We start from the raw sequence: 21,852 nt of genomic DNA, 5'->3' as shown, positions 1-21,852 counted from the left end.
GAGAGAGAGAGAGAGAGAGAGAGAGAGAGAGAGAGAGAGAGAGAGAGAGAATAAATAAATGTACAAAATAGAGTAAAAAAAATGTACAGCATCCATGATTAGCACAAGATGAGTGAAAGCCATTACTATATCAGGAAAGGGGGAAAGTGTAGACCATAGGAGTAAAAAGTATGCTTCTACTCTGGGTCCATGTCTAAGATGAGCAGTCTGGTTTTGCTTGTAGACTGGGTGTGAGGTTTGAGGACAAAAAGGCATGAGGGAAAATTCTTGATAAGTCTGAGCAAGTCGCAGGGTAGAAAAACCTATTTCTAAAGTAGGGATAATACATACATTTGAAGTTGATTTCAGATTACATAAACTGATATGGTAAATGGGTAGATCCATCTGTGCATTATGAATTAGAGAGAGGTTCAAGCCAGACATAAGTCTAAGACCACACACACTTCTCTCTGATGGTTCATGAAATATTCTCAACCAGTCTTCAGGGTAGGTGTGACTTTTTCTATTTTATAATGGATAAATCCAACATTTGGAGGAGGAGGTAACTTAACTTGCCTGAAGTTTGCAAACCAAATAGATTCACTGCATTCCTACTGGAGTCACACTGAGCCCATGCCTTGGGTCTTAATGAGTCTAGACTATAAAGTCCATATGACCAAGGACAGTTCAATAAACATGGGATTCCTGACTACTAACCTGAGCCATCCATACATTGACATTTGCAATCTGTCCCTACTTCCCAAGTGTCTATGGCATCAGACTTGCAGTGTGGTCATCTAACTCTTATTGGTTGGTATCCTGATTTGTCCTGACAGTGCCTCAATGGTCTTCAACTTGAGATCCAAACAAATCACGGAGCCTGACCATCCCATTGGTCTTTCCAGCTTCCTCCATGAAGCTACACTTAGGCTCCAAAACCCTGAACCAAACTGGCGTAGAGCTGGGAGTAACCTAGAGCCTGGAGATCACAAAGTACCAGAACCTGTACCCCTATTAAAAATCTTGGTTCATGGTCTACTATCTAGGAGACATGAGCAATTAAATTCTTCTGCCCAGTTTCTCCATCTCTAGAATGAAGGTGACCATATCAACCTACAGAAGTGTAAAGAAGGCATCCTCAGGCTTGTAGGTGCTTCCTATGTAAATTTATCACTAAAAGCCCAAGTTCCTCAGCCCCTGATATGACTCCTCCCACTAAAAACTACCCAATGATATTTCCTACTTCCTACCCTAACTCTTACCATATGACCCCTGAAAAGCCCAAAATTATCCTTACACCTTTTCCATGAACCTCATTCTTAACTTCTTTGATCCATACTCCTCTCAAAACCCTACAGGGGTGTTAGGAAAGAAAAGGGTCAGTGAAAAGGGGCAGCAGGTAGCACAGTTGTCCAGAAGCTACAAGACAGGAGAGGAAGGATCATGACTTCCAAGCCAGCCTTGTCCATACACTGAGATCTGCCTAAGAAGGAAACTGTTACCTTATACTCTCTCACAGGAGCTTCCTGGAGGTTGAATCTGATCAACACGAAATAATCATTGCCATCTTCACTGCTGTGGCCATGGCAGAGCTATGGGCCACATAGCTAGACAATTGTCTAGACAATTCTGACTTCAGACTTTGAAGGTTCCAGTCATGTTTCAATAAACCATGAGTTAGACATTAATCGAGTTAATCAACCCTAGGCCATCCCCAACTACAGACATTTTATAATTACTTCTGACTTACACAGAATTATCTACACACTGAGGAGGTAAATAATAAATACATAAAAAACAAGGTATTACTACTAAGTCTCCATGCATGCCCCAACCCCACGTACACACGTCGCTCATTATATCTCTTCAAATCCAAACCACTGCATGCTTCAAGAAGAAAACTCTCAGTTACACATCTCACTAACTTGCTAAGAAGCCTTGGGAGGATTACTTAACCTCTTTGAACTTCTGTGTTTCTCTCCACTAAACTGAGGTTGCTAACCCTCCCTCTCTGAGCCACCTCACCCTGAGAACCTGGATAGCACACACAGAAAGCTGAGGCAGTGTGTGTGTGTGTGAGCACATGAAGGCCTCAATAACTCAGAGCTTCATTCTCACTGCCACACCAGAGCCACTTAAAAAGAAGAAACACACACTTACCCAGAAACACTCCTAGTAGAACAAGGTATCACACCTGATTATTTCACAAACTTTAAATGTCAAGTGTCCAAGGTCATAGGGTTGGTGACTGAGAAGCCTAACATTCTAACATGTGTCTTTCACCAGCATTCAAAGTCTACAGCTCACCCAAGAACCAGCTCAGAGCAGCCCAGCCATGCAGTCAGCATCATGCTATTGCCCTGTAGCCATCTCTATCCCAAATCCCTGTTTAATTTCCCTCTATGTCAGTAAATCTACAATATAGGAAGGAAATTGCGAAGTCAAAGAAACTCTTTGGTCAGCACAGGGTGGAAGTCTTACCTTAAAATGGATCTATGATAGACGGGCAGACAGACAGACAGATGTATAGGGTTGCAAGGAAGCAAAAATCAACAACAACAACAAAAATGCATCTTTGTGACTTCTGAGGCCTAAAGCAAATTAATTCTCCACTATCCAGAGAACAGAGAGGCCCATCTAACTGAACAGAAACCAGCACAGCAGTCCTAAAACCATCAGATGCCCAGAGACATGGTAATGTTGCCAAGGTAGCCATCAATCAAAGCATGTACTAGAGCTGAGCAAGCATAAGCAAGCTGCAAAGGAATAAAAAACTAGGGTCTACAAAGCATGAACTCGGTTTCTGGGCCCCCAGCTTCTGCCTGGAGAGCCCAAGGCCCTTGAGAGGTCTTTCCTGGAAAGCACTAATCCTCAGGCCTAGGTGATCCATGGCACTTTTTATCTAAAGAACCAAGGGGGTGGGGGAGAGCACTGAGAACTAAGAAAGCCTGGCTCACTCAGCCCTTTGTAGTTACCCTCCTGCTCTGCCTCTTCTGCCTCCTCCCCATGTACACCAGGATGAGTCAGGCACGCCCACGTGGGCCCTATTCTGGACTTAGCTCACTGGCCCAGTTTGGTGGCTGGCTTCTACTGAGGGACCAGAGCCTGTGTCAGACAAGCAATGTCCTCACCACCAAACTCAGGGAAGGTTCCACAGCGACTGTTCTATTCCTGCAGGAAGACGTCAAACCATGCGACTGCTCTGACAGGAATACCCACACAAAGACTTAACTACCTTTGCCCACCCTCAAGCTTCTCGCAAGCAACTGCTATTCCTATCCATCATCAAGAAGCAGCCACATGGTAGGGGATAGGTTGCCTCCACCCCAGCACCAGAGTGCTCTGTGACTGGTTTAAATAGAGACATGCGACCTAGGCTGGTCTGAATGAAATGAAGTATGAGACTTTTGATCCATTGGCAAGAGGGAAAAGCATTTTCTGTCTTGAAGGCAAGAGGTACAGCCACGGGTACCTTTGACTACTTTGAGCAAGGCCAGACAGAGGCACTGATTATAGGAGACATAACTAGGCTAAGTCAAATCTGGGGACCCTCAGAGTCACATCTACCGTCCCCTGAGAGTACCTTTGCAGCCCCTCCTCCAATTCTGCACTTTACCCTCTGGTCAGGGGCAGGTAAAAAATATCCTCTTGGTACATGGGGAAATTCCATGTTTTTTTTTTTTTTTTTATTTTGGTTTTTCTTCCCTGTCATCCCTATCTAACTTCATTCCAACCCACTGGTGAACCCTTCCTCATCTCCACCCTTGGCAGGAGGTCATCCATCACCCTTTCCACAGAAACCTCAGGGTTCCTTCTCTCCCACACTGTCAGGTTTCTTTGAAGTGATGGTATGCAGTTGCATAGGCATCCTCTTAAGAGGGAGGACAGTATTCTCTTTATACCTAGCATCCCTTACTCTGCCCTGTGCAAAGGGAGTACCTGATAGACAGGTGTGCCACTGAACTTGTGGAAGTCCTCGCTGCACCACCTTGCTCTGTAAGTTACAATGGCACTATAGAGCATGTTATTCTCTCTTGCTCACACTCCTCCCAGGAGAAGGTGGGACTTCAGATATGCATTGAGTGGTGGTGAGATTAAATCTGCATCCCTAACTCAAGCAAGGCTCTCTGTCCCTGTAGGGTAGGCTGGACGGCTTGTGTCATATCCACCCTCCATCTATCTGTGAGCTTTTATTTCACCTAGCAACCTGGGCTCCAGCTCTAGTTCACCTGTCAATCTGTGCCCCCTGGAGCAAGTCTTCTAAAGGGTCCTGGCCCTCACTTCTGCATTGACACCCCCCCATTCTCTCAGGAACCAAATGCCATGTAAGAAAATGGAATTTCCCCTCTCCAAACAGTTCATTCAGAAAAAAATCCAGGTTCTAAAACTAAAGACTGGGGGAGCATTGTCTTCACCTTCCAAGGTTTCCTCTGCCTCTCACTTGTCTTCTGGGCAAAAGGACACATTTTACTCTCAAGGGGGTGTCAAGGACAGAGGAGCTCAGCAGGCTTCCCCTCCTTCTTAAGATAAGACCTGAGATGGCAACATTTGCCAACTGCCTCATTACACCCAAAATCTAAATCTGGAAGCTTGGAGACATGAGTGGCTGTTGTGGGAGCGAGTTCGTGATGCATCTTTAAGTGAAAAACCAGGCTAGTGTGACAGCTTCCAAAATGTGATCTCAGTGCCTGGCAAAGAGTGGGTGCTCGATTAGTACTTGTTAAATGAGTGAATGAACTTCTTTAAAAACAAAAGAACATGTCCAGGATTGCAAATGCTTAGAAATTAGGCCAGAAAAAGCAGCCACCAGAACTCCCCTCATCAGTTGACCGTCTGGCAAGGGAACTGCCAGGTGTCTCTTTCCTTTTGTTTTCAGAATTTTTCTAAATATTCTATAACACACACACACATACTATTTTGTAGTAAGAAAAATTAAGTCATTTTTATAGGCATTTAGATGCTAGAAAAATAATAATAACCTCACATATCTAAAAGAAATGACTAAGTGATGAGCATATACATTCCGAACCCCACTCCTGTCAGCCTTCATACCACCCACACAACTGCCCCTTCCCACAGAAGGTGGCCTGCCTTCTCTTCTCTGTGTAGATCTCAGGAAGCTAGAGAGTCAAACTGTTTCCTTTGAACATTGCTCTCGCCATTATCAGAAGCCAGTACAGAGGTGGTCCCATCCATTTATCCCTGGTGGAACCCAAGTAGAGAGCTAGCTAGCTAGCCTGTCCACTCCCAACTTTACCCCTGGCAAGAACTAGCCTTAAATTCTTCAGAAGAGAGTACAGTCAGAACATGGAAGAGCCTTTATTCCATGGGGCATCTGTCCCCACATCAAACTTGCTGAGTTCCAAGTTAGGGAAACAATATCAAAGAATCAAATCACACATCCTGGAAAACTTGCCAAAATTCTAATTTCATCAGAGCCCCATTATCTTGGCTCCTGTCTCCTTCAACATCCTCCTGCCCATCTCTCATGGTTTCTGACCCAAGGCCAGAACCTAAAGCACTGAACATTGTCTAGGGTCCACTCCCATTTGCTTAGTGTAGATCACCTTGAGGCTGGCTAGAGGACCATGCAACTAAATTGAGTCAACCTCAAGAGAGCATGTAAGGGGAAACACACGTGCTTGGTGAGAACAGATTTGCAAAAGAAAAAACAACTCAACCACTAGCAACAGGCAGAGAGGAAAGGTGAGCTGGAAGCTGAAACCAGACCAAGAGCTGTCACCTGAGCTGTTGGCATAGGCTATGGACTCTTGGGCCAATCAGCTTAGAAGGCGGGACCTGATGGTTGTGACAAGAGGGAGGAGTAGTAGACTCCTCCAAGTGCAGAGGAAGTCTTGCTTTATCACATGTTTGTTTTAGTATCCCTCTGTGTTGGTTACCTGTGTCCCTTAAGAAGTGGGAGTTACAGAGACAAAGTTTGGAGCTGAGAAGAAAGGATGGACCATCCAGAGACTGCCCCACCTGGAGATCCATCCCATAATCAGCCACCAAACACAGACACTATTGCATACGCCAGCAAGATTTTGCTGAAAGGACCCTTAGCTGTCTCTTGTGAGGCTATGCCAGTGCCTGGCAAACACAGAAGTGGATGCTCACAGTCATCTATTGGATGGAACAAAGAGCCCCCAATGGAGGAGCTAAAGAAATTACCCAAGGAGCTGAAGAGGTCTGTAACAATATGAACTAACCAGTACCCCCAGAGCTCACGTCTCTAGCTGCATATGTAGCAGAAGATGGCCTAGTTGGCCATCATTGGGAAGAGAAGCCCCATGATCTTGCAAACTTTATATGCCCAAGTACAGGGGAATACTAGGGCCAAGAAGTGGGAGTGGGTGAGCAGGGGAGTGGGGGGTTGGGGTATAGGGGACTTTCGGGATAGCATTTGAAATGTAAATGAAGAAAATACCTAATAAAAAATTGGAAAAAAAAAGAAGTAGGTCTATAGTTCCTGATGCCAAGTCTCTTGCCTCCCCATGTGATTACCACCACTCAAAAGGCATGGTTCAGGCAGCTTAGACAGGGCATGCTCAAAGGCCTGACACTGGGAAATGACATCATTTCATAGCCAGAAACTAAGAGACCAGGGACCTGACTCCAAGCAGCCCTGTCACTCCCAGCTGCTTTCCTCCTGACTGGTACAGGACCTCCCAAAGCCCGGCTTCCATCCCCTGCAACAAAAGGGCTGGCATTTCTACTATTCTGTGTTTCCTGAAAAGACTAGCATCTAAGATCTCTGAGCAACCAGGAGAATGAGTACTTTCTTCTCTGCTGCTTTAAGGGGAGAGTATGGAGGGGTAGGCATAAGTATTTTTGTTTTCTTATCTTTTTGTTGTTGTCTTTTGTTGCTGTCTTTTGTTGTTGTTGTTGTTGTGGTGGTGGTGGTGGTGGTGGTGGTGGTGGTGGTGGTGGTGGTGGTGGTGGAGGTTTTTTAACCTGTTGGGTTTCTTTGTGTACTACAGGCTGGCCTCTAGCACATCTTAGCCCATGGAGACCTCAGAACTCCTGATCCTCCTGCCTCCCTCTCCCTAGTACTACGATCACAGGTGTGCCTCACCCTGAACAACACATTTGTCAGTTTGCCTTGGCAAAATTGTGGTCCTTGTGTCCAACCCACGCAGCATGGGAAGTCTATCTACCTTGTAGAATGATTGCACATAGCCAAGATAAAAATGGCCTGGCCTGGTAATTTCGTGGTGTGAATACCAATTATCCACTTCATACTTTTAAGCATCACACACACACAAGTCTCTTAAACTTATTACTCCTGTATCATCATCTCTTCCTGCTTTAGCATCTCGTTCTAGGTCCTTTCCTACTTTCATCCTTCCTTCGGATCTAAACATAATGTTTCATTTTTAGTGCTGTTCTGAGTGACCCTCCATGCCTCAGTTTCTTCTTTTATAAAAAGACAAGCATAGTAATGTGCCCCTCCCCCCAAAGATTTGCTGAGAGGATTAAATAAGGTACTGTATGGGAACCCCTTACACAATTCTTGCCTGACTATAATGGGTGCTTGATATGTTCAAGCTGCTGTCTCTCTTGGTGCCAGCATGCCAAATTACAGACCTATCATTCTCAGAGCCCCCAGTACTTTTCCTTCAGAGCACTCATCACAATGTGTAATTATATTTTTGTGTTGTCTAGTTGCCATTCCACCCAAGCTGAAATTCTAGGAGGGATAAACTAAATGCCTCTCATAATTATGGCTGTATTCCCAGAACCTGGTACAGTGCCTGGATGTAGTAGATGTTTAATAAATGTCTGTTGGATGAACAAATGAATGAAAAAATGAATAGAATACTAACATGGACATGGATAATCACCACAGTCCCTTCCAGCCAGAGCTGGAAGGTTCCAACTCTTCTCTACTTTGTGACAGCTTTGGAAGAAAAGCTTAAAATGAGCCACAGAGAAGATGTTTTACTGATCCCTGGGGGAAACCCCAGCATGGCTGGTGCTGACATACTTCTTAACACTCAAGTTGCTGCAAGAGTTACTCTAGTTTTGCTTTGTTTTGTTTTGTTGTTTTTAAGCCTGAGAGGGGGTTTACTGTGTCTCCAAAATGAGAATGGCTTCTTTCCCTCAGTACTGCTATAAAACAAGGTACTATGGTGGACCCAGTCCCAGTAAATGGACCTTCTCACAGCAGCAGGGGACATCAAGTCCTGATCCAAGGGAGCCAAACCCCACAGATCAACAGGTGACCATGGCAGTCCACATACTCCTCTTTCTTGCCCTCTAGGGGAAAGGGCAGCAGGACTCTTCCTGTATCTGGAATCAAGAGGTTTTAGGCTGGCCTGAATATTACAACCCCTCCTTTTCCCCAGACAGTGCCTAGTTTGCAGATGGTTTCCAGGGTTACCCTCTCCACACACCTCACATCAGCAGGTAGGGTTGGAGGACGACTTATCAAAGATTCCCTTATCTGATGAATACCAGTGTCTGAAAGCTATTTTTCTATTAAGAAAGAAAATGATGGGCATGAGTACTGCCCCACAGGACACTGTGGGTATGTCCCTGTTCACTTTCTCCTTCATTGCAGAGGTATAAAACCACTCCAGCCCTCCATTATCTGTTCTATACAAGAGGCTCCACTGAGCCACTGTTATAGAAACCTGTGGTACTTTGAATAGGATGCACAGGTCCCTAAAACTTCTAACTAAATTGCTATAGAGGGCAGCTTGAGTTTGAATCTTAATACAATAGCTCTAATAGACAGCAAAATTTGAGAACTATAGCTGTAAAGTACTTTTAGAATTTAGACCAACTAAACACACACACACACACACACACACACACACACACACACACACACACACACACATGCCTTCTTCTACTCAGACATCTGATGTCTGAGATGTGGGCTCAGATGTGGATCTGTAGTGTAAGACCTGATATTCCTGGAGTCCACAATCTGACCAGTGGGTTCATCTCCAGGTTCTTGTTTTCTGTAACCTTTAGGCAACTTACTGAGCTGTAATTCATGTTCTTAGTATATAGTAAAAGGTAATGAAATTCAAAGACATCTTTATCTTTTATTCCAGCTTCACTATTTACCAGATCTGCAACTTCAGGCAAGTGAAGTTTCCTCATTTATACAGTAGAGGTGGTGTGATCTGATACCTACCCACTAAATCCTCCAACCCTGTGTGCAAAGCACTTAATGCAGTTGCTGGCACACAGTAAGAGCCCAAACCATCCCAGTCAATGAGAAAATATCAAATGCTTTTATTTGCTTCTATTGGATGCCTTTTTTCTTTTAAAGGAGCTTAGACAGTTTGGTAGCTATTCTGACAACCACTAATGGTTTAAATTTGCCTAATACACCTTCTCTTTTGCCTGTATAAGGATATGTTTATGTTCATGTGGTATGTGTTGTGTTCATGTGCGTTTGTGAGGTATAGTTGTGTGTGCATATGTGTACACATGAATTTGGGAGCCAGAGCTTGAGGCTGGATGTCCACCTCAACCATTTTACACCTTATGTTTTGAGACAGGGTCTTTTGCTGAATCTGGAGCTCACCAACAGACTAGAGTCACTGGCCAGTGAGCTCTATAGATCTGCTGTCTCTGCCTCTCAGGCAATGGGATCACAAAAGATGCTACAACTACATCAAATTCAAGTGCTTTTGCTAGCAAAGTACGTGCTTTACTAAGCCATTTCCTTCTCCTTGCTGAGTCTTAGTCTCTGGATTTGTTATATCTCAGAGCCTTTTCTTATCTCCAAAGTGAATTATAGAAAGTGCCTACTCTGTGTTTGCTTAAGTAAACATTTTAACTCTTAGCGAGTACCAAGAGCAAAACCTGGCAGACCATCTCTCTGTAAGCTAAAAATGTTCCTAAAAGTAGAAAATAATAGTACCTCCTCCTTGAACCAACATTCCACAGAGAGCTGATAACCAAAGTAGAAAGAATGCCTCTCTCAAAGGTTCTTATAGAGATAGCATTTGCAAACTGGGAGCCAGAAGGCTGCCCCAGCACCCCTCCGCCCTCTTGGGGTGATCCTGAAGAATGCTGACTCCAGCATGGGGCCCCTCTCACCACTTCCCAATCCGCCTCACTCCATTTAGTTCTGGCAATCCAATTCCCTTTCCTCTACCCGGAAATCGATGTTTAATTAACACATTATTGGAAAAATAAACAGAGTCTTCAATGGGACTACAATGAAGCTAATGCTGCTCAGCTTGGGGGCTGCAGAGGGGCCCCTCAGTCAGAAAAATAGTTCTCCTTGTCCCTGCCTCTCAACCAAGAAAAACTTCCTTCTTCCTCCTTCTGGGTCCACCAGCCTGGAAATCCCCAGTCTCTCCCCTCTTGGGTTCTCTCTTCCTGTCTCAGGAAAGAAGCCTCCAGCCCCTTCTTGCCTTTACCCTACAAGGCAGAGGGGTTATGGATTAGCTTGTAGTGAGTGCATATATTATTGCTCCTTGGACAAAGAGGGAAGTCTGGGTACCCCTTCTGTGACACCATGCAGGGTCCCATTTTCTGCTTTTCTCCAAACTGAATCAAGACTCATTCAAAGCTAAGGTCAGCAGCAGGTCTCTTGCCATAGCTATGGTGAGGAAATTGGAGACCAGTGATGGCTGACCAGGATGAAGACCTTAAAGCCTTGTCTAGACATTGGGAACTGATATGAAGACTTCTCTCAGAAATATGCCCCCTTCTAGTTATCAATAACGATGCCCCCTCTTTTTCATGCCCCCTTTGAGACCCAAGCTTGGAACTTAGGCCTGCTGTTTCTTGATGACAATCTTAAATATGCTAGCTAGTCTCTCCAACTGGCAAGTTCCCCATAAAATAAGGATGGAGCCCATCTAGTGAAATAGCAGATGAGGCAGATGCTACACAACTGTCTCTTTGTCTCACAGTAAAGGTGAGATTCCAGGACCATGGACAGCACAATGCCACACCCCTCCCATCCACATAAGGCCCTGCATCACAGTGCAAAGGAGAGATGGGGTTCAGGTTCTCTATCGTCTATCCACTATCCACCATTCCAAACCACCTAACTCCCTCCTTGGGTGGGTACTTAAAGTAAAGGTCACTGAGACATGGGAGACAGACTTCCAAAACAATATTTAAAAATCTAGGAGCGGTTCCTCTCCTTGATCAGCCTTACTCTTTAATTCCAGTTCCCCAGACTCATACCAAGTTCTTAAGCATATCCCAGAGTGTGGGACAGCTCTCAGCATCAAGTCCATAGATGGATGTGGCACAGCACAGTGATACAGAATAAAGGCTTCAAAGCTAGGCATGCCATTCCCTACCTAGTGACCTTGGATATGTTACTTAATATCTTCAGCCTCCGTGACTTTTTGGAAATGATAACTGTTCCTCTCCTACAGAGTGGTCAGAAAACTAAGCAAGATAGCATAGGTCAAGACCTAGGCATAGTGCGTGATGCATAGTCAGGAGTCAAATGTTATCATTAGCTCTAGTAGGACTGCTTGGGATAGAGATGGAGACGTAGTGGTAGTGGGACTAGTTAGAAGACTGAAGTCTTAATCCTTTGTAAATTGGTAGCATCACTAGAGAATGGCTCTCTTCTTGGCTACCTCCTGGAGATAAAATTGGATTTCTGACTCTAGCATACACCCTTCTGTCCCATTAAGAGAAAGTAGGTGATGTCATCTTAAAGAAGGATGACCATATATCTTATCATCCAAACCAGGACACCGTTGAAACCTAATAATTAGACTAGGACATAGTCCTAAACAGGAACTGTCAACAAACCAGAGCATTCATTTATACCATCTCAAGGTCACACAGAAATGACTAGGTGTCAAGCTTCAAGGTTCTGGCTACGGATAACCCTTCCCTGGTTCTGAGGCTCCATTTTATTCTGTTCACCTCCTCCAAACAAGCAGATGCACTCTTGGCTAGAATCTTTAACTCCTATTCAGGTCATTCATCTCTAACCCCTCTTTAGGATCATTAATCTCTAACACACATTCAAGGTCATCCATCTCCAATCCCCACTTTGGATCATTCAAGTCCAAACCTAGGGTAGAGCAGAGAAGACTGGTAAGACTTTCACACATACTTGACACCATTAGTATCTCTAACCATCCTCTGAGAACAAAACTGAACCATATAGTGTGTAGGTCTACTTATCCCTCCTTAAGAATCAAGAGCTAACAGCCTGGGAAAGCCTGTCAGCACCTCAGTTCCAGGCTGTTAGGATGCAGTCATGGGCTGCTTGCATCATGGAGCCCCTATAACTTCTAGGGCAGGATGGCATGCACATTGAGAACACTCAACACACTCCCTGACACATGCACATGAGTGCGCACACATACACACAGACATGTGTGCATGCACACACACTAGCACACACACACACAGAGTGGAGTCTCTTCTTTTAATGCCTTCAAAAGATATCCTTGACTCACTCTGACTCTAGTAACCTGGAAACAGAGCTCCCCAGGAACACCCTAGCCTGAGAACCCCGAAACATCATCTGTTATATCTTTAACTCTACAAACATTTCACTTGTTCTCCTCCAAGACACACCTACCATCCTCTCTCACCAAAACCCCACTCCCTGATGAATGAAGGAAAGCTGAGAGACAGCTGTGAAGGGCCATAACAACAGCATCCAGGGAACCTAGATTCCAGCTCTGTCCATACCAGTGTTATATATAATTTCAATAGGCAATGTCACTGAGCAATGTTACTGAGCCTCACTTCCCTCTTTTGTATTTGAGGACACTTAAAAGAAACATGGCTTACTTTTCTTTTCTTTCTAACAACATAATATGAAGGCCATGAGATTAGGCTCTGAACTAAGACCCATTTGAGGTCAAGCTCTTGATCTGTCATTTTATCAGATATCTTTAGTAATGTCAGAGTCTCCTTCTCTGTCAATAGAGCAAATAATATTAGTATGCTGCTTTGAATTACTTGGAGGATTAAGTGAGATGCTACATAGAAAAAAATCTTGGGTCTGAGGTAGTGTATAAGTACCACATTTCTAAACTGCTGAGGGATACGATGTTGAGAGAGTATGAGGGGGCATAGTGACTCTGAGCCAGCATGAGAAAAGAGCTTTCAACTGAACTCAGAAAGTTCATACTTGACAACTACCTCAACAGATCTAGACTTGCAGGCAGAACTAAGATAACCCTGAGCAAAGTTCAGCTCTCCCAGAAAGCAACATGCTAAAGCAAAGGCAACTCCATCCCCAAACCCATATGTTTCTTTCCTCCAACTAGCAGATATTTATTGAACACCCACCCACTATCACTATGTGCAAAGGAATGTCCCTCGGCATTGGGAACACAGATAAAAATAAAGTCCCTGACCTCACAGAGCTCGAATTCTATGGGCAGAAATTAAATACTGTATATCAATATTTTACACAATATTCAGTAATGATTAAAAGTCAAGACAGTAAGCTGAGCAGGAGTACCATCAGAATATTAAAGGGGACTATTTTACAAAGCAGGTCAAGAAAGGTCCCTTTGAGGAGGTGTCATTTGAGCCACAACTTGCAGGAAGGGACTGATTGCTAGTACCACAGCCTTTGCCCCAAGCCAAGCTCAGCCACCTGTGGCTGGCCCAGCTGTACTTATCTCAGCTAGCCCACAGATCACCACTGCAGTACAACTGGGTCTTCACTACAAAAATACATACAGAAGGCCTTGGGGCCTGACCACAACTGTGACAGAATATATTTCCAGGTGACATGCTTGGGAAGCAATGCTTGCCTCTTTTGAAACTCTCCCATCTACATCTGAAGGCCATACAAGGAGAGTATAGCCCAAGATCCTGAGAGCAAGTTCTTTTCTGGGTTTTGCCACAGTAATCCACCTCCCAGGCATCCAACTCCCCAACTCTCCCCTTTTCCCAGCAATGACGTAACTCCTTCTCCCCAACTCCTCAAGGTCAGTGCCAGGGAGAGAGAACAACACAGGAGAGATGGGACAATCCACATTTTGCTTTAAGGACTTTTTTTTTTTATGTTTTTCAATTTCACTTATAATTGCTAATAACATGACACACCTCTAGCTGAAGAAGAAGGGGAAAATGGCGTCTGGCAAGGAAAGCAGCTGAAGCCAGAGAGAACAGGAGATTCTAGCTGATCTCATGGCCAAGGGCAGTTTCAGTTCTTGCAGGCTGCAGCCTCCAACAAGGCCACACCACCCAAGAGGTGGCTGATACCTCCTGGGAAAGCAAAGCCTTCCTCTGAGCTCAGCCCAGCGTTCTGGGGAGGTAGCAGGGAAAACCCGTCATTTTACCCACCTGTCCCTCCTCCCCCTTCGGTCTCCATCCACCCACCCATCACCCTTGAGCTCACCCACCCACAGTTTTGCTTGGTGGACCGGGAATCTCACTTGAGGCTTCCTGCTAGAGTTGCAAGCAGCTTCTCCCCCTACCCTCTTTTCTCTTTCTTTGAAGACTCTATTCTCCCCTCCCCTGATAAATGCCCCCAATTTTGCCTTCCTTTCCCCATAGTACTCCACCTCCCCAGTAGACAGACATCCACTACAAACAGCCACCCAGCACCAAAAAAAAAAAAAAAAAAAAAAAAAAATCAGTCAGTCTCCTATCTGAACCACACACGTACAGGGTCGAGAATCCCATGTCATCCAATCGGAGACATGGCTCTGTCTGGAAAAAACACAAACACCATTCTAGCCCCCATAAAAAAAGGCAACACAAAGGCCACCAAGAATTTCAAGACCTTGCACCATCTATATATCAGCGAGCTAGGTAGGACAAAGACATCACTCTACCTTCCCAACAAACCACAAGTCTCAGGGATATTCTGCAGTGCCCTCCGGCTTGACACAGTCCACTGATCAGGGTTGTGTGTGTGTTGGCGTGTGTGAAAGCACATAGCCATGAGCATAAGGGTGGGGGCTGTCTGCTCTCCAGGCATCAAGTTCCCCAGAGATAATCCAGTCCAGACCCTGCTCTCCCCTGCAACCTCCCTTCAGTGTGCCGCAAACATAGATTTCATGGATGGTTAAATTGGATCATTATCACCGAGTGCTTATTTGGCCCAAAAAAAAAAAAAATTAATGTCATCTACCCATCTCTTCGTGAGGTATCCCCACCCCCACCCCACAACATACTAATCCCATGAACTGCGACACACCACAGCATTTAGAAAAGCATAAAAGCAAGAGGGTAAAACAGCAGCAGCGGTGGCAAGAAGATGAGGCTACAGCGTTCCTGGGTTCCCTGCATGAAGATGGGCAAAGGGGCCGTGGGTGGAGATGGAAGTGGGGGAAGAGGCAAAGGCAACAAAATCAACCGAATGCAATCAAGCCTTTGGTCGCCTGCGTGTGAGAGAATGTGTGTGCAAAAGCGTGTGCTGTTGCGTGTGTGGATGTGCCGACTTAGCCCTCCTATCAGAAGGCTGCATCCGTGTGGCATGTAGGAAAGGCCATCGCACCACTGTTGTGTAGCGAAAAGACAAAAAAAAAAAAAAAAAAGAGAGAGCCGCATAGTCATCAGAATCAAAATTTTTTCATGGAGATGGAAAGGGCTGAAGGAAAGGGGGTTGGGTAGAGGGTAGAGGGAATGGTGGATAGAAATGGAAGGCAAGACTACGGCAGGATTGAGGGAGGTGAAATTGGTGATGAAGTGGACAAAATTGCACGCACACGGAGACACAAACACACACAATACCCAAACATCAACCCCACCGCCTACACTGTTCATCCAAGGCTGACAACCCGACCCCATCTCTCCGCTGCTTCTCAGAGCCCCCAAAGCTGGTGCCGATGGATTTGTGTATCTCAGTTTTGCAGCAGTGGGCTAATTACAACCAAGCCCCCTCACCAAATTAACCCCTCCCCTCCCTCCCTCTCCCTCTCTCTCTCTTCTCTAAAAGGCCAATTGAAGAATAATGTGTTTTTAGAGATAATGGATTTTTTTTTCAAGGAGCGAGAGAAAGGGGGGATACAGGACAGAAATTCTGCAAATCGGTGACTTCCAACCTCACCTCTGTGTCCCCTCACGTCCCCATTCACTGGAACATCTCATCTACCATTCTCCGACCATTCCCTTGTCCCCCACCATCCAAAAGAAAAGACCTTCCTACCATGCACATCGACAAACACACCAACCGCCACCCAATCTCAGTAGCCGATCTCAAAACCTCAAGCATCAATCCACCTCGATACATCCCTTCCTTATATAAGCAGCAACCATCAACATAGGAACGCAGCACTAAAAAGAAACCAAGAAAAACGGAGGCCATACCCCATCAGTCCCCCCAGTAATAAATATTAGGGAGCTACCAGAGAAGCAAAGACGGAGTAGTCTCTCGAAATCTAGAATCTCTTTGATTCTTAGTCTCACTTCTTAAGAAGCAATTTCCAAAAATTAATATTTCATTAGAAAGGGCAAGAAAGCTCCAGAAAGGGGCATTTGCACAGTCCAGTGGTTAAAAATATATATTTTTTTTTCTAACCCAGCCCTGTTGCTCACTTTAATAGCGAACTTCCAATGTCCAGCCTTTTCCCCTTTCTCTGGAAGGGAAGATTGTCTTGCAGGGTGAACCCAGGGCTGCAGAAAATGGGCCAAGAGCCCTTACTCCATTCCCCAATAACAGCAAATATCAAACAATAGGAATACATCTGTACAAGCTGTACCCATCTGAAATATCGTTTACCCCGATATGAGTTAGGGAGATTAAGCCTGAAGATTAAGAAAGAAAAATACCAGCTTTGCCTGGTCTCTCCATCCTTTCGACACGTACCCAGCAGCCCTTAGGTAAACTTGCCCATCATAGCCAGCGGGACCATTGTAACTTGAAAGGCGACGCTGAAGCCCTTGAACGATGTAGGAAGGCTCTACCCACAGCAGCACATTAAGAAAGGGACTGTTCTGTGGGCTCCCCTGACTAACCTCCAGGTGCCCCCAGATAGACTATCCCAGCAACCAAGTCACCCAGTGTGCTGGCAGTTCAAATTTCCTTCAGACTCTTCATCACAAAGACACACGGTCATCTGACCCCCAAAACTACACCGTCCTCCAGGTGTGACAGGGAGTTCTCCCCTCTCTCCTGGGGTCATCCTCTAGATCCAAGGCAGGGAAATTAATTCAGAATATTGGGGTGGATCAGGGTAGCAAAAGAAACACTCTCTCCCCAAAGCGGGAATAGCTAGCTAGAAGAAGCGGAGAGAAGACAGTTCCTAGTCTATCTACTCTTATGCGGTCCAACTGGGATCACTCTATCCTAGACTTGCTCTCCACGATCTCTGACCTTTGCATGAAAATAATAATAACAAATAATAATAATAATACAAAATAAAATTCAAGGAAGGGAAAACCCGCTCTATCTAAACACAATAATAATGTGCAAAATATATACATATACAATTTTCTCATCACATTATCGTTTTTCTGAGCAAAAATCAAAAGAAGGATGCATTTAATAGGGGAAAGGGGCAATTAATTTTTTTAACAAGTACTCACAAGATAAGTCACCTGCAAGGCAGCAGAGTCCATAGGTTGGTATTACATCACTAGCTTAGGGAAGGATGGAGGCTGAGGGGCAGATTTGTCTTTTCATTGTAATCAGTACAATGTTTTTAGAGCAGTTAAGTTTTGTGGTTAAAAAAATAGAGAGAGAGAGAGAGAGAGAGAGAGAGAGAGAGAGAGAGAGAGAGCCCAAACTCTGGATACAACACAGAGCTTGGGGGGGGGAGAGAAAAAGAAAAAGAAAAGAAAAAAACAATACATCAAACCAGGCTTTAAGGTCACTCAGAGCTTGCAAAACCCACAGTGCTTACCCAGAGTGCAAGTTTTCAGACAAGCTTGCTACTAAATCATTAATATAAACAAATGGAAGGCAGAGGAGGGAGATTTCCCTTGTAACTGATCCAAAGAAAGGAGTACACATACACTTGTGCACCTACACACACACACACACACACACACACACACACACACACACACACAACCTTTTCACCTCTTGAGTGTGCCTCTTCAAGATAGTAGGAGTCCAAGTTGAAATTTTACAAAGAATGACCTTTCCACACCCCCTCCAAAAACACACATATGAGTGTGTACACACATACACATACTTCAGTTTTCTAACGCTAAGGGAAATCCCTGTCCCCATCTAATTTTGCCTTCTTGTGATTCTCAAAGTCCCTTCTTCAGGAAAAGAGAGAAAGTGGCTTCAAAATGTCAAGGAAAAAAAGACGAACCTAAAATGAAGTGATAGACACACATCATTTTGGATTAATAATCAAATCAAATAGGAGAAAGTCATAAAAAAACAAATAAGTGATTAAAAAAAGAGGAAGAATATAATAAATCTAAAACATTTTCTGACTTTCCTAACGTCTCGAGCCAAAGAGCACAACTTCCAGGAGAAACCAAAGTAAAACAAGAAGAGTTGAAAATCCATTCCCGAGGTCAGTTGTGGTCCTCAAATACGGCGTTTAAAAGAAAAAAATTAAAAAATGAAAAAGGAAAAGAAAGAAAAAAAATCTAGGTTGGTCGCTCCCAACAGAAAACTTCTATCCTCTCAGGTGCAACCTCTTCCCGGAATGTACAAAACCCGGAGTCGGTTTGCCTCTTGCCTGCCTTCCTTTTCCCCTAGAATCTTACCTCTGGGTTGAACCGAAGAGTTGGGAATCTGTCAGTTTGGTGTTTAATCAACTGAGTTTGCTGGGTGTTTCCTCCTTCGAAAGATTCAAATCCCAGAGTCTTTCTGACTCCTTTTCCTTTTTCTTTCTCTCTTTTTCTCTCTCTGGGAGGGAGTGGCAGGGAAGAAGGGAAAATGCTGGAGGTGCGAAAAGCAGGTCCTGTGTGTCTGGAGCTGCCGGTGACTGCGTGAGGGGAGGATGCTTTGCCTCTCCCTTGCTCAGTGAGTTGCATGCAAGAGGAGATGTGTAGGGCTGCGCTCTGAGCCAGAGACTGCCAGAGGAGCCCAGGAATTTCACGCACTCCAGAGCTGGCCCCTCCCTCTTCCACACAGACCCCGGCATTTAAAGAGACAGCTAGGCTGCCTGGCTTAGGGCTTCACCTCCTCCCTGGGTATTTTGCAAACAGCTGAGAAGATATTAGCAGGGAAGGGGCGCTCTGAAGCGAGCTCTCTGTGAGTATCATTCGCCCTCACCCCAGTCTGAGAGAAGAGTTCCTCTCCAGAACTGGAACAAGACTCCAAATAAAGATTTAAAAAAAAAAAGAAAAGAAAAGAAAAAAGAAAAAGAAAGAAAGAAAGGAAAAGAAATCATCACACCCCTGCACTCCTGTACAATAAAAGGACTGCCCACCTCCTTCTTGGTGCACTTGTTCACTGCTGACAAAAGAGGTAGAGAGGATACTAACCTAATGTGTGCCTCAGTTTCTCTAAATAGTCACTTTCCTTTGCAAAATCAGGGCAATCTTTGAGCATCTGGTGGAGTTCGAGGCTGTAACTAGGACAGGAAACCATTCCTTCAACAAACACCTCTGACTGCTGGATCTAGATGAGACACAAGGACAGGCAGCCAGGGACATCGAAATGAAAATGACAAATGATACTTCCATTCAGTGGGACCTCACCCCAGAAAACAGACCCACAATATAGCTAAGTCTATCCCAGAGCAGCTGAAAGCCAAAGGATGTAGAGACTGGACTCAAGCTTTAGGGGGTCAGAAGGAAGTGTCTACCCTGACTTGTACCCAGAGCACAGGGTCCAGGCATCTCCACCACACTCCAAATTCCTCAGAGATCTGTCACCAATTTGATAACTAGTCTCTGTGAGGAAGCATTACCCTAGTCAAGCCTAAACAAAGGACGGCAGTGGGTGGCAACAATCACAGAGGTTTTGATCAGTGTCAGACCTTGGTGCCCATAGCAAGAAAACATCCCCAAGTCCTTTCAACTCCTACCCCACCTTTACAAGGATGTATTCACACAGTGATGTTCTTCAGGCCAACGCCAATGGCAATAATAGCCATTAACAGCTATCGAGCATTGCTACAGACCAGCACCTTTTTCAGTCCACTGAGGCTAGTACTAACTTGAGTCCATCTTGAGCTTTGCAAATGTTTCTCGAGCCCCTGTGGACAGAAATAGCTGACCAGAAATTTAAAACCAGGTCTACATAAATCCAGAACTAGGGCTACTATGCTTCCCCTCCCAGGATGGCAGTTGTTAGGTCTGTGCCTCCTGCAGCATGTTTTCCCAGCATCCTAGCATTCTCCCACCCCAGGCATCATTAACGCTGTGTGTCCCAAGTATCAGGCTCCCAAGACACCAAATGGATCTGTCACGGTCCCTGGCCCAGTAAATCTTCAGTCCTTTGGATAGAGGTAGAGGTGTGCTCATATAAAGAAAAGGAAAGTAATATAGAATAGTGTAAAAGACATCCAATGGGACTGTCAATACATGAGCAGTTATTCTAATCTGGAGACAGAATATATTAGGTCATAATGTAATATAAGCATAGTAAACTAGCTGCATTTGGACCAACCCTAGGTGGTCACAGACAGTCACAAGTCTATATTGTAGTGTGTTTGGCGTTTTAGATAACAATCTCATGTGTGTGTGTGTGTGTGTGTGTGTGTGTGTGTGTGAGAGAGAGAGAGAGAGAGAGAGAGAGAGAGAGAGAGAGAGAGAATCTGTATCTGTGTGTGAGTGGTGTGTGTGTGTGTGTGTGTGTGTGTGTGTGTTCCATTCTTCAATACCCCCATGCAACCATCACACATAGGAACACAAACAAATATGTCTTCATGAATTAATCTTATATACAGATTTTCAACCCTGCCTGTTTACTCTAGACCTAAACTGTCCTGGTTCCACATCTAGGTCCTCCTTAGCAAGCCTTCCTCAAAGCCTGTGCACCTTATTTGTTCCCAGACTACATCAGGAAAATTCAGAAGATGTAACCTATCAGTAAAAGGCTCAAGGGATGTGACAACAAAAGCCTAAAGGGGAAGGGTTGGAGAGATAAGTCAGTCAGTCAATGAAGTACTTGTCAGGAAGGCATGAGCACCTGAGTTCCCCAGGACTCATGTAAAAATCCGAATGCAGTGGCATGACTTATAATCCTAGAACTGGGGACATAGAGACAAGCATATCAATGAGACATACCTGCCGGCTAGCCTAGCTAAATCATGAGTTCCAGGTCCCAGTGATAGACTCTATCTCAATAGACAAGTTGTGTGGCACTGGAAAGATGGCTCATTTATAAGAGCACTTCCTGCTCTTACAGAGAACCCAAGGCAGAGTTCACTTCCTGGTAACCACTTTGGGGAAGTTAACCAATGCTTTATAACTTTAGTTCTAGGGCATTCAATACCCTTTTCTAGACTCTTCAGACATATGGCATACACTCATACAGACATGCACATACATACATACATACATGCATACATACATACATGCATACAAACACCTTGATAAAAGATAATAAGGCATAGAATGAGGAAGACATTAACCTCTAACCTACACATTAGCTAGTGGGGTAAGTGCACGTACATGCGCATGCACGCGCACACAAACACACACACACACAACCATGCACATGAATATTCACAAAAGATAGAGTAGCAACAAGGCTAAGTACCTATAGTAGTAAAATGCCCCAAAGGTATCAAGAATTTCTGCTATTATTGTCAGAAAAGAATTTAAGAGAGCAGTAACCAATGAGATGAACTGGGTCCTCATCTCTAGAGTTATCACCATCTGCCCAGTACAATAGTAAGCATGTGTCAGGCACTAACAGAGCACTCCATTTAACTCATGCAAGTTGGTTTTTAGTGTGTCTTCTATTGAAGTTTATACAATGCACATTTATAAATAAGACTGTGCATATAAAATCAGAATTCTCAATAAACAGACTTGGTATCTCTCTCTCTGATTCCCTAATGACTCTTGCTTGCTGTATAAATTTCAGGT

The 21,852-nt window shown here is 44.5% G+C and overlaps 1 protein-coding gene across 30 annotated transcripts in view; it reads right to left on the bottom strand.

The window, feature by feature from the left end:
• The window catches only part of Nrxn3 (neurexin 3), a 1,604,379-nt gene extending 1,585,516 nt beyond the window's left edge, over positions 1-18,863 (bottom strand). For 29 of the 30 annotated variants that reach the window (XM_029484652.1, XM_021179711.2, XM_029484636.1 and 26 more), the window contains exon 1: positions 18,574-18,863. The gene's annotated coding sequence lies outside the window, so the exon portion shown is untranslated. Of the gene's footprint in view, positions 1-16,051; positions 16,090-18,573 lie in introns of those variants that run through there. The other variant, XM_029484637.1, reaches the window with a different exon arrangement.
• Between the last annotated feature and the right edge of the window lie 2,989 nt (positions 18,864-21,852).

This window comes from Mus caroli, chromosome 12 (assembly GCF_900094665.2).
Source record: "Mus caroli chromosome 12, CAROLI_EIJ_v1.1, whole genome shotgun sequence".
Classification (NCBI taxonomy): Eukaryota; Metazoa; Chordata; class Mammalia; order Rodentia; family Muridae; genus Mus; species Mus caroli.
The sequence above is the reverse complement of the archived record's forward strand: the minus strand, read 5'-3'. Positions and strand labels throughout refer to the sequence as shown.